The sequence below is a fragment of the Ailuropoda melanoleuca genome, chromosome 11, assembly GCF_002007445.2.
Source record: "Ailuropoda melanoleuca isolate Jingjing chromosome 11, ASM200744v2, whole genome shotgun sequence".
NCBI lineage: Eukaryota > Metazoa > Chordata > Mammalia > Carnivora > Ursidae > Ailuropoda > Ailuropoda melanoleuca.
Window position 1 is genome coordinate 35083546 of NC_048228.1, and position 13675 is coordinate 35097220.

Sequence of the window (13675 nt, forward strand, 5' to 3'; positions counted from 1 at the left end):
ACACACACACGGATTGTGAAACGTATGGCATGGCGCCAAGTGTCATGATTTGGGTACGGCTGTCATTTGCGAGTGACTTTCCTGTTCATTTGTGAGTGACTTTCCTGTTCATTTGTGAGTGACTTTTCCAATCCTGGAACTTCTCTCCTGCCCCCTTCTTTCTCCCTCTGGATCATGTTTGGGATAGAAGTGATCTGAGACTCAGAACCCGTACAATTTATGTTTCTTCTTCTCCCTACCAGTAGGTAGGATGTCTTTAAAAACTAGGATACGCACAAATATAAAATCTTCCTTTTTAAGATACCACTTTATAATTTGCAAGGTGTTTTATTGCCATTGTCTTACTTTTGTTACACAGTCCACAAATTTAACAAATAATCGTCTACTTTGTCATTTACTTTAAGAAGCCAAGTCTTCACTTATAAACTTCATTAATTTAACTCCTGTGATGTGAAATTTCTGTATCTGGGATATTACAGCCATATAAAAAAACATCTGCTAATAAAAACTAATTATGCAAACAAGAATGTGGGAGAGATATTTAAACTACTTAAGAAATGACGCTGTCTTCAAGTACTTCACCTGTGATAACCTGATATGATAAACTATTGAAAATAAACTCATAACAAGTCATTATTTAACACAAGATCTCCAAAACCTTTATTTTGAATGCTGATAGTTAGCTTTACTTTCATTGGTTAGAGCCAATCTTCATTAAAAGTGTAATATTGTCAGATGTATAGCATTAGTTTTTAGGCTAATAACAAACACCCACTCTTTGGGCATTGGTTAATCAGTAGGAACATGAATTTTAAATGGAATACCTGGATTCCTTAAGTAGTTAAAAGAATAAGTCTCACTTGGAATAGAAATATTGGCTGTCCTTTTTTTTTTTAATGAGGTAGCAAACTGAGGTACTCTGACATAAATGGTTATTTATAAAAAATTACATAATGTGGTATAAAGTAGCAGTGAGACTTATCTAACTCTATGCAGAAAAGATAATTGATGTGTTAGTGCTGTATTTCACAATTTAGTTTTCCCACGCATGGGAGATATGCTGGGAATTAGTCTATTCCATCTTCTTAATGAGACTTATCTATTACCTCAGATAATGTATCTATTTTCTTCAACTAGCAGGACTAACTGCTTACTTGAGGGAAGTTTTCAGCAATTATTAGAAAGAAACTTTACCAATAGATATAAAGGGAATATTCCCGCATATCTCTGTGTCGAGGTAAAACAAAATGGCACGGATGTGCTGTTGTGATGGGGATGTTGACTCCCATAACTCCCGTGCAAGCGCATGCGAGCTGCTTGCAATTTTTCCATAATAGCGAGAGCTATATGCACGGCAGTGTTTACTTACTTGATGATAGCATGGGAGGCTTCAATAACTCAGAGAAGATGCTTGATAAAGATGGAGTGTCATTCAGTCCTGATAACGATAGTCAGAGGGACTGCGTGGCTAGTTTCTTTATTCAGAAATAGGTCTGATGATACCATATGTGGGTACATGCGTAATGGAGGCATTTGCGAAGCCTGCTATTTCTCTACTTTCCCCCGAACTTGACATAATCAGCCTTTCACATCTGTTCCAAATCTTGGTGAGTTAGAAATAAAAGCAACCTAGCTAAGTGGGGGTTCTGAAATGTTTATAAGAGCTTTGATGAATAATTGTGGGACTGCAATTTACCCATGTTTGGAGAGCAGTTATATTTGTCAGTAACTACTTTGCTCAGAATATTGGCAAATTGTGAAGAATCTTTACCTTATACAGGGCGGTAAACAATAGTGGCTACTGTGCTCTATTGGTTTCTAGATGAGTAAAAAGGATAAAACCCTCTGATGAAAGTATCACTGAAGTAAAACTCAAGCTTTATAGATCACTTCAAGCGATGGCATTCCATATACAATAAATACGCACACTACCACAGTAACAAAGCTAATGTGAGAAATAGATGCGCTTTGTAGCCAGAGTAACATTGCCCGTGTTAGCTTTCTTTAGAGACTACACTCTATGAGACTATAGTGAAGTGATATTCCTGTAGTTGTAGTGAAAAAAAAAAGAGATTTATGCTCTTATCCAGTTTTTGCAGTAAGGCATCACCTGCAACGTGAATCAGGAGAAATTAAAATATAAGGAGTGCTTCTAGATTCTTTGTTACATTAAGCACCAGGTTATTTCTCAGTGAGTCTCCATGATGGTCCACAGAGCTCTGGAGAGCCCCCAGGATCTTTCATATATAAGAACTGGTCTAACATGCATGAACAAGATAAGCTGGTATTGGGGTGAATATCTCTAGTGGAGTGTGCAAGAAAGAGGAGAGAGAGTGTTATTGCTTAATGTCACTGATCATAGCCTGAGACTGTTGGACAGATTTCCTAAGTTTCTGAATTTTAAAATTTTTTAACATTTAGATTCGATTCTCCTCCAGTTCTGGGCAGTGGTTGCCTAGAGTCATGCAGATGGGAAGTATGGCAAGCAGTGTCCATGGAGATCATATCTAATAATTGATGACAGGGCCCATTAAGTCCTAGCACCCCCCCCCCCCCCCCCAANCCACCAAGAATCAATGGCAACTACTCAGTTTCTTTTCCATCATCTTCTCCTACCCTGTGTTAGTCTTACCACTTTCACTTATGATAAATCAGGTTATGATCCATAGAGAAAACTGACGATACAAAGAGTCAAAAGGTACAAACCCAATATACTACATGTTTTAGTGGGCAAAAAAATAGACAGGGGCGCCTGGGTGGCTCAGTCGTTAAGCGTCTGCTTCGGCTCAGGGCGTGATCCCGGCATTTTGGGATCGAGCCCCGCATCAGGCTCCTCTGCTGAGAGCCTGCTTCTTCCTCTCCCATTCCCCCTGCTTGTGTTCCCTCTCTCGCTGGCTGTCTCTATCTCTCTGTCAAATAAATAAATAAAATCTTTTAAAAAAATAGACAAAATGAATTCTGCTCACAAAGCTATTTGCAAGTATGCAGGTGGATGGAAGGCATAATAAAATGTGATCAAAGAGAATTCAAGGAATGACAGTGAGGGACAGATAAGGGTTTAGGACATGTGAAGGAGGGGAAATAGTTTAAGAATTGAGGTTTTTGGAAGAGGAGCGTGTGGTAGTTAAGAATATAAATATAGTTAGACCAACTTGGGTGGAATCCTCGTTTCCTTACTTCCCGAGTATATACTGGCAAAGTAACATGACCCTTCATTTTTTCTAATCCACGAAATGAAATAATACCAATCTTAAGCTGTAGTTAAACTGCATTCAATGTGCTCATCATGATATTAAGTTCTCAATACCAGGCAGCCATTATTATAATCATTATAAAGACTAACGTCACACACCCGTGATGAGAGAGTACAGTCCATTTGCTTACAGGGTTCCAGTTTCTCTTTTCGGAACTGAACACAGACATAGACAATGGCTAAGTCCAAACCCATAGTGCTGTCTAAGGTCAAATGTCTGATCTGATAGTCGAGCTAAGAAAATAAATAGACTGTTAGAGTGTGAGGTATTAGATTGTGGGTGAGGAAGCAGGCAGCTGTGAAAAGCCTAAGAAAACAGCATGAAGCTTTTAGGAGGCCAAGCCAGGGGCCAGAAGCCTTTGGAAGACAGAAGGACAGCCTCAATTTCAGTGCCATCATTTACTATCTTCTTAACCATGACCTCTCACTGACCTGGGTTTAGTTTGAAGGACAGAATACAATGTAGGGTGAGGACATGACATTTCAATAGTGCTAGCTCCTTCTCCAGATTTCTTGTCAAGTTGAGACTGAGGAGGCCACTGAAGGACCTGTCACCGTACAGCAAATTCACAGCTGCCCACGAAGAAACACAGTCAATCACTGTCTTTCCCATGAAGGCTGCAATCAATAATGCCACAGCAGCATTTCCCCCCCAGAGCCAATAACTGCCTGGAACTGTGGGAGACCCATTACAACCCTGAGAATGCGATGTGGAAAAATGAGACGAATGAAATAATTTACTCACCAAAAAGAAAAATACAAGAAAAGCAACACCAACATACGTCTAATTATGAAAACTCACTCTCACCCTAGGGGAGTTCATGGATTCAGCAGCTAGCCATGGATCAACCAAAAGCACAATGGGTGGATTTGGTGTTATTTGGGAGAATCTGATTCCTACATTCCTTTCATGAGATCACATTTTAAACTTTGTACCAGGAGAAGAAATAAGGTGTCAGATGATACTCAGCATTTACATTACTTTTGTGGTGAATAATATTAAAAATCTACCTTTATTGATAGTATCAGTGCATTTTCATTTCTACTAGCTTTTGGGGACTTGAGAATGATCCTAACTCAGGTCTAAACTGGACTTGGAATTTCCAGTAAGGACTGTTGATTGCAGCATAATGGGCCTTCAGTTTAATTCACCTCTAGTTTAGCCCTGTACCATATTGCCATAGCAACTCTCCCAATATTCTCTACATTTCCCGAACCCTGAACTGCACTTCCACCTGTCTCATTCTTAGCGGAGGATCTTATTTCCTACTTTATTGAGAAGATTAAGCCACTTGGTAGAAACTCCCTTATGTTTTTAAAATGCCATCACTCTCTCTTCTATCCTAATTCTTACAAAAAGTGTGCTTACTCCTGGTCCAAATTAGCTTTTAACAGAATGCCTTTATCCCCAACTATATGCAACTATTCTAGAGGTTTCCCACTTGAATGGTCATCAGAATCACTTGCATTTCCTTGGCTACAGACCATAGATTCCGACTTACTAGTTCAGAATCCTTGCCCCAGGGGATTCTCATTATCAAGCTGATTTGCTGAAAGTACAGATTTATCTATTTTTGAACTCTCTCCAGAAGTCTGCTTATAATTTTTTAATGACTGCTTTGTTCCTTCCCACAAGTGGTCTGCTTGACCTCTTCCGAAGGGTTATGAGCTCCTTACGTCAGTCAGGCAGTGGTATGGGCATCTTTGGGCACTCTGCAGTACTCACCACAGTAGTTTGCGGGGAGCATGACAACAATCGATTGGCAGAGTGAAAGGCGGAGCTCAGGAAGGGAAACTACTATGTGCTCACCGTTGGCCGTAGGCAGCCACAAGGCCTAATATTTCCTTAGTTCTTGAGCACCTATCTATCTCTTCACCTGCATTATTCACTTATGGTGATTCACTTATGTAATTCTCAAAACCACCCTATGACTTTACTGATTTTATCACCATTCTTACATGTTTAGAAACCCAGGAACAGGGAAGTGAAGTCGTTTGTGTAAGGTCACACCCCTAAAGAGTATTGTTTTTTGGTTTGTTTTATTTTTGGCAGGGAGAGGGAGAACAAAAAGCCTGTACAAAGAGAGCATTGCAGAGGTTCATTAAAGAAACATTACCCAGCTCTGTAGAAGGCGGTGAGGTCGCTTTGGCAAAAGTGATCAAAGAAAGTGCTTTAAAGGAGGCGGCTATTTGAACTAAGGCTTTGAGATACAGAGCCAGGGTGGAGAGCCGTTTCAGGAGAAGGAACAGTACAGACGGAGGCATGGTGGGGGTAGGAGAGGAGCTTGCCTCTGGTCCCTTCATCTGTTGAAGAAAGCTCAGTGCCATTAACTCTGCCTTCCCTATATACTCAACTACAATTCCAATGAGCAGAAAAGAGAGATGACGGACAGGTGGCTCTATGAAGCATGGAAAAGAATTGTGGTCATTTTCCCATCAGTCACTAAACTTTCATTTTCTCCTTGAAAAATCATTCCAACTGCATTTCCCTCCTTCCTAATCCATACCTTATTTTGCAAATGATCATTTCCCTCATATCTTGCAACTTGGATAAGCTGTATTTTAAAATCCAGTCAGCCTTCTGAAAGCACTTGTATCATAGTGTTCAAAACTAGTACATTTTGAACACTGAAATTTAAACTTACAAAATACAACAAAACTGAAGTGATCTTTAAAATTTATTTATCCGTCTCTGTTTTCATCTCTGTCTCTGACTCTCTCTCTCACACACGCATCCACAATGAAGGAAGAATAAGAGGTTGGCATCCCCATCCCCATCCAATTTACCTAACCTACTTAGTAGGATGAGGAAAATCCTCAGGACAAAGTCAATACTTTTTGTTGAGACCAAATGTGACTGTAACTGACTATACCTGTACCTTGTCCAACTGTTGCTCTGGTTTACTTAACATTTATGACTTGGCAAGAATTCTTGACAACTACAATGAAATATGAAGATACAACACATTTATCACAATGATCTATGTTTTTCTTTGGGACTTATCTCTAACATGAAAAAAAAAAAAAGCAAGAAAAGTAATTCAGTGCTCCTCTTGCCTTGGGCCCTTATCTCTGTCAGCCTCCACATCGCGTTAGACCTTGCCAGTAGAATGGATCATTTGGCACATGTTAAAGTTATTTTGGGGGGGTTAAACAAAATAGAAATGAAAAAAACCGTAGGGCATTTTGATGGAAGTATGCTTGCTATCTTATGCACCTGCCTTTAAACAAAATCTTGGTTTAGATTCCTATAATCATTCAGCGCCTTTAGGCATTTTTCTCACTGGCAGAAGTGGCTTTAGATGCCCATTCAAAGACAAACTCCAACTAATTACTCCTGGCCTCCTCCAAACTCTCCAAGGAAACATATGAATGATACAGAGAGGTTCCTTGTTCCAAAATTCTATCCTGCCTTTCAGTTTGTGGAGTTTCATGAGATCTTTGTGGGCAGCAAACAAACAAACAAAAACCAAAAAACAAAAAACCCCACATTCTACTGGTGTTATTGTTCACAGGGGTAATTTACATATAAAGAAATCACACACGAATTATCTGTTGACCACACTTATAATTTATAGGGTTTTCAGAATGAATGTCCATCTGCTTATTTGTATATCTTTTATCAAGTTCTTAGATGACCACTTACTACTAGATACAGACCCACACGGCATCTTTATACAATGTCTCAACTCGGACTTCAGAATACACTCAAACCCTTTGTATGTGAAATTGTGATTAATTTTATAGATCATATTTTCTTGATTAAAAGCAATTGATGTGTTTTTGTTTTTAATACTCCTTTTACTTATTAATCTTTCTAAACATTTATCAAAATTTCCTTGAGCTGTTAGACATCCTATGCCCAAGGACACCTACTAATCCAAAAACCAATATAGCCAGTCTTTTCTTTTGAGTAGAAAAATTTTCTCTGCAGTTTAAAAAATAGTACTTACCTCACGGTGACACTGTGAGAATTAAGATAGCCTAATTTTTTGAATGTCTTTAGATAATTGATTCCAAATATCAGAGACTATTAATGAATTTTGCACTTGATACTATAACAAATTAACTTTGATTATTAGTATACTATTTCTCTGGACAACTTAAAACATTTTACATATAAGACTTTCACAAACAAATATATACAGCAGTTTTTTTGTATATATAAGATGATTAATCTTCATAAAAAGAATAAAACTCAGTCCAAGGGTGATTACCCACTTTTGCCAAAGTGCCTTATATGGCATAACATACATTCAACAAATAATTATTGAACAGCTACTATATGCTGGGTACTCAGCGGCTGCTGGAGAACAATGACAAGAAATAGGAGACGGTTCTTGCCCTCACCAATCATATAGTCCAGTGAGGCACATTGGCATTAATAAAATATTCGCATGAAGCTAATACAGCTGAGAGAAGAGGCTACACATGGGAATTATTTGTAGAGTCCATAATCATGGTATTTGATGCATTCAGAAAATTACAGGGGTCAGAAGAAAATATATACACTTTAGAACAGTTTTCCGAGTCTTTAGAAATGAATTGCTTTTATGGTGAAACTAAACAAAGCAGAATGGGAAAAGAAAGTTACTTACAGACAGGCATTTTTTAACTTCTGATTAAATTATATGCACTTTAAAACAATTCCTTTCAGCTTTGTTTCAGTGGAGTAACAGGGCAGAAAGTGTTATGATCAGTTCTAATGAATGTCATCTCACAGTTTGTTTGTTATTTTAAAAGTATTATGTATCTTTTGCTAAATGTAGTTTGAGATGGAATAGACTCGTCTCCTATATTATGCATACATACACACAAACAAGGCAGGAGGGAAAAATACTCTCTTCCATATCCTTGTAAAAAAATCTGTAACTTTTTGTCTATACTTGCAAACGCTTGCTTCAATTAAAGAGAATTATATTTCTTGGTGAATTTTCAAGTGAGAAACCGAGTTAACCAATTAAAATAATTACAATGAACATAAGCACCAGAACTACAAGTCCATTTTAGTGACTAGACTAAGAGATGAAATAGCGTCACATTGGTACAGAAAAGGTCTGAAAAGAGAGTATTTTTAAAAAATTTTTAAAAAAGATTTTATTTATTTATTTGGAAGAAAGAGAGTGATAGAGAGAGAGAGAGAGCACGGCGGGGGCGGGGGGGGAGAAGCAGGCTACCCGCTGAGCAAGGAGCCTGACGTGGGGCTTGATCCTGGGACTCTGGGATCATGGCCTGAGCCAAAGGCAAACACAATCAGCTGAGCCACCCAGGAGCCCCAGAAAGTTAGTTTAAAATGACGCATTGCAATATACTCTATTGATTGGTTTCAATAATGTTCACAGCAAACATTAAAAAAAAATTGGCCTGACTACCAAAATGCTTTGGGTCTTTTTCTTTTTTTTTTCATTCAAAACTTAGTACTTTTTCACATTTTTGTAGTCTTTTTGAGACCAAATCCAGGAGTGAAAACATGCTTTGGAATCATTTATTCCTGAGAAGGACTGCAGCCCAAATGTGCAATTGAAGTTCAAGAATTTGTAGAAATCAATGTATATTGGCTTGTACTTATCAGGAGAGTTGACTATCCTGCTTTTGTGACTTGTATTTAACCAAGTCACCAGAACAGCCCAGCTGGGTTCCCTAAATAAAATATGCAGAAAAGCATTCCCAGCCAGAGTCTTGCGTGGCTGCCGCAGCGCTATGCCGTGAGCGCGGGCAGGGCACCGTATTCACGACGGTAGCTTTTTCCTAGCACAAGCACAAAGCACCTTGTTACACAATAAGAATTTGTTAAATAAGTACTTAGTACCTTCCCCTTTCCACCACAAAATAATTTTTATGATTTATGACCTTCGGATATTGCTTGCCCTTCATTCTTTCTCAATTAAAAAACAGCTTTCATTATATACCAAATACCTATATTTTACATGGAGAAATTTCTGGTTCTTTGGCACAGAATCACCTGTTGCTCAGTGTTGCGGTAGTTCTTTTGACCTTGGGGCTTCTTTTAGAGCTAACAGAATGAGACAACGATCCCCTGCTGCAAGCACAGGGTGAACCTAATCGGGGATCACTCCATCAAGTCCACTAACAATCGTTCAATTTTTTTTCCTTTGCTGAAAGAAAAATTAACTCTGTCTGCAACAATAGCAACAACAACAACAAAGAAAAGAAAAAAGAAAAAGAAAAATACCATAACTAAAGCAATTGCAATTTTCACCTTCATTATAATTGAAAATATAATTGTTTTCATTTTTAAATAATACATTTAATTGGGTAGTTAAACCTGGCTCCGTATTTAGCTTCTGAGTCAATACAAAAAAAAAAAAAAAAAAAAAAAAGACGACGAAGAAAAGAAAGGAAAAGAAAAAAAAAAGCTCAAACTGACTTAGCCCATGTTTGCACTGTTTAAGTTCAAGTGTAAATGTAAAGAGAAATCCATTTCCCAAGCTTCCTAAACTCTGGTTTCCACTCAGAGGAGTAGCTGCTATTGGGATTAAGAAGCCTTACTGCCCTTTGGTAACCTTATCTCCAAAAGAAATTCCTCATGCTCACTGACATGAATAAAATGTATGTTTTTATAAATGTGTATCAGCCTCTGCTATGTAATCTATTTTGTTAAACCTAGGAAATTAGAAATCTGTGGCTCAGGGAGGTATTAGGCAGGAGACCACATTCTTCCTTTCATTGACTTGACTTCTATCTTTTTCCCTAAGCCTTCTAAAATCTGCAGTGATTTTGCAAAGCAGATGTACTTCCAGTTGTCTCTAAGGTCAACAATAACATTTTTTTAAACTATTTATTTATTTTAGAGAGAAGAGAGAGAGAGTGAGAGTGAGCGGGGGCAGGGGGAGGGGGCAGAGAATCCCAAGCACACTTTGCATTGAGGGCAGAGCCTGATGTGAGGCTCGATCTCATGACCCTGAGATCATGACTTAAGCAGAAACCAAGAGTCAGGCCCTTGACCAATTGTGCCACCCAGATGCCCCCAAAATAACATTCTCTTAAGTTTCTGTAGGGTTTTTCTTCTAGAAAATTCACCCTGGATTAAGCAGTTGGTCATGAAAAAATGATGATGATAATAGCAGCAAAAGTTGTTGCAGCTTAGAGTTACTGAGCACTTCTACGATACCAATGCTGAGGGCTTTGCACACACGATTTTATTTCATCCTCAGATGACCCTATAAGAAAGTTACTAATAATATATCCATTTTACAGATGAAGGGACTGAGGCGAAGAGAAGTTAGGATGTTCACTTCACGAGGGCAGGACTTGCAGTCTTGTTTGTTGCCAGTGCTTGGAATAGCACTTTGGAACCTACAGGGCACTTTTGAGTGCTCAGAGCACTCAGTATATAGTCATAGACAAGATGAATGAATGAATTAGTAGTTAGGATATATACGGGGAAAATTCAAGAAGATTCTAAGTGATGAAATTGACAATGACAAAATGTGGAGGATCATAAGTGATAATTTTAAAAATAAACTATAAGATGGGCTGCCTGGGTAGCTCAGTCAGTTAAGTGGCTGCCTTGGGCTCAGGTCATGATCCATGGGTCCTGGGGTTGAGTCCTGCATTGGGCTCCCTGCTCAGTAGGGAGTTTGCTTCTCTCTCTCCCTCTGTCCCTCCCCCTGCTTGTGCCCTCTCGCTTTCCCTCTCAAATAAATAAATACAATCTTAAAAAAAAATTGACCCTTTAAAAAAATAAAAATTAAAAAAAACCTGTAAGAGTAGTAACAAAGAATGCCAGATAGAGGAAATTCACACATTTCTTAATCAGTAGTTGTTTTGGACATGACTGCTCATCAGAATCACTTGGGGGTCATCTTTGAAAAAAGTGGCATACATTTATGCTATAAGAAAAAAACTGTAGGGGGCGCGTGGGTGGCTCAGCCGTTAAGTGTCTGCCTTCAGCTCAGGTCATGATCCTGGGGTCCTGGGATCGAGCCCCACATCCGGCTCCCTGCTTGGAGGGAAGCCTGCTTCTCCCTCTCCCACTCCCCTTGCTTGTGTTCCTTCTCTTGCTGTCTCTCTCTGTCAAATGAATGAATAAAATCTTAAAAAAAAAAACTGTAAAAAAAATAATGTACAAATTAAAAAGTAAAAGTCCCACATTTCCTTTGTTCTTACTCTTCCCCAAGCCTATTTCTCAGATTTGCCTACTATCAATAGTTCAACAGTTCCACACCCACATGTGACTATATACTTTTTATTTTTCACGAACATATCATAAAACTGTTGTATGATTTGCTTATTTATTTAGTTATTTTGATTTGTTTTTTTAAAATTAAAAAATAATGTATGCTATGGATATCTGTCAATATCAATATTAAATTCAATTGTATGGACACACAATTATTTATTTAAATCATCTCCTACTGATGGATACCTAAATGGTTTTTTTAATATAACAAAGCTGCAATAAAAATCCTTGTATGTATGTCTTTCTATACTTTTTCAAGTATATTGGCTGGATAAATTTCTAGAAGTTACCAGATCTAAGGGTAAAATGTTAATACCCATTGCCAACTTCCTCCAAAAGAGCTGTAGCAATTTACCTGGGAGCTTTTACAAAATATAGTCTCCTGGGCCTATATCTATGTCCACTGAATCAAAACCTTAGTAAGTAGGGCCTGAGAATCTCTATACATTTTAAAGCTTTCCGGGTGAAATCAGTCAGGTGTGAGAACCATTGATCTAGATCATTCTCTTCTTTTTGGGCAAAGTGTGATTGAGAAAGAAACTAAAATCAGCCTTAACATAATAGATACAGTTCTTTGAAATTATGTAATCCCTCGATTATCAACAATTAGATATGAATGATAATTTTCATTGCTTTCAAATACATTATCTTAATTCAGCCTTATAATCACTCCTTTTGAGTAAGCAGAAGAAAGAGAAAAATGAACTGAAGTCCAGAAGCTTAAGACAATTCAAATAAAAAAATGATAAAATCAAGATTGGGATTCAGGTCCTTAAACTTTAAATCTTCTTTTCCCCCATGTCCCCTCCCATTATACTTCATAGCAAAGCAGATTATCACTGTATTGTTCTATCCTATTAGATATTTTTGCGTAATGACTCTGTGGGAAATGTGAGTTTAGATTTTAAGAAGTTCAATATCATCTTGGGTTGTGTCTACAGTTCTATAGAAGACAATGAGACAACCACTTGTCTGGAGGTAACAAAAGTAATCAACATCCGTATCTGACCACTTGGTCTCAGAAGATCTGAGGCGGGGACTACAGAAACTTCAGTACATAAGATTGGCCCTGATATCTCTAAGTCTTTTTCTTAATCTTTTTTTTTTTTTAAACTTTTTTTTAAAAAGTAATCTATACCTAATGTGGGGTTCAAACTTGCAACCCCAAGATCAAGAGTCGCATGCTCTACTGACTAAGCCAGCCAGGCATTCCTCTAAGTCTTTTTCTTAAAGATAAATGATTGGGACCATAGAAGTAGCCAAAGAAAGTGGCTGCTGTACATGGATTAGAGAACTAAGCCTAACCAGAATGCACAGAATGGGGGGCCCGCTCCCCATAGCTCTCCAGGGTTCTGCCTAGCTTACTGGAAGGTGGGGCTGCTGTCCTGGTACTTCAGTCAACAGAACCTCAATCAAGAGTAACTTAAAACTTACCTTTCAAGAAAATTCCTGCCTGAGCAAAGAGTAGAATGGCATTTTTGTGAAGGTGAGTTTTATACAGTTATTATTACTCTTAAATGAAATAATGAACATGAGAATGGCCCTTATTAGTATCATTTATAATGGCCTTAGAATTAGGAAAATACTCAGATCAACCAGAAGCTGAGATCCAGGCGTGCAGATAGGCAGAAGAGGGAAGAACTACTATTTGTTAAACTCTTGAAATTTATTAGGCATTATAACTTAGACTGTCTGAGGTTCTCGACTAAGGCAAGGAGGTGAAGGCAGACTGTGCCAGAGAAATGAGTCAGTATAGCCAAGGGAAAATCGAAGGTGTTTATGCTGTGCAAATAGGCCAGGGTTGGAGGCAATCACTGATGTATTTCCTAGGGAGTGAATTTCCTGAAACATTTGTCACCAGTTGCTGCTACCTTAGGTGGGTGGGGTGGGAAAAGTGGCACCATTTTGGGGAACAGGGACTACTTTTCTTTCAAATTAGAAGTCCTTCAAAGTAGGTACTCTGTATCAAGTCAGGGACAGTTAAGTGCTTGATCAGACCAGAAACAATGTGTCTAATTTGTTACCCTTTAAAAATTCCAGAATCCTGACTTTGGTTTAGGCTGAGGTCATGATCTTGGGAGTGGGGGTTGTGGGATGGAGCCCTGCCTTCTGCTGGGCACTTAGCAGGGAGTCGGCTTGGGGATTTCTCTCCTTCTGCTTCCCCTCTGCTCTCTGTCTCTCTCAAATAAATAAATAAATAAATAAATAAATAAATAAAT

General features: G+C 38.3%; 1 protein-coding gene across 1 annotated transcript in view; it reads right to left on the reverse strand.

Moving 5' to 3' along the window:
- The window catches only part of GRID2 (glutamate ionotropic receptor delta type subunit 2), a 1429995-nt gene that overhangs the window by 17078 nt on the left and 1399242 nt on the right, over positions 1–13675 (reverse strand). The window lies entirely within an intron of this gene.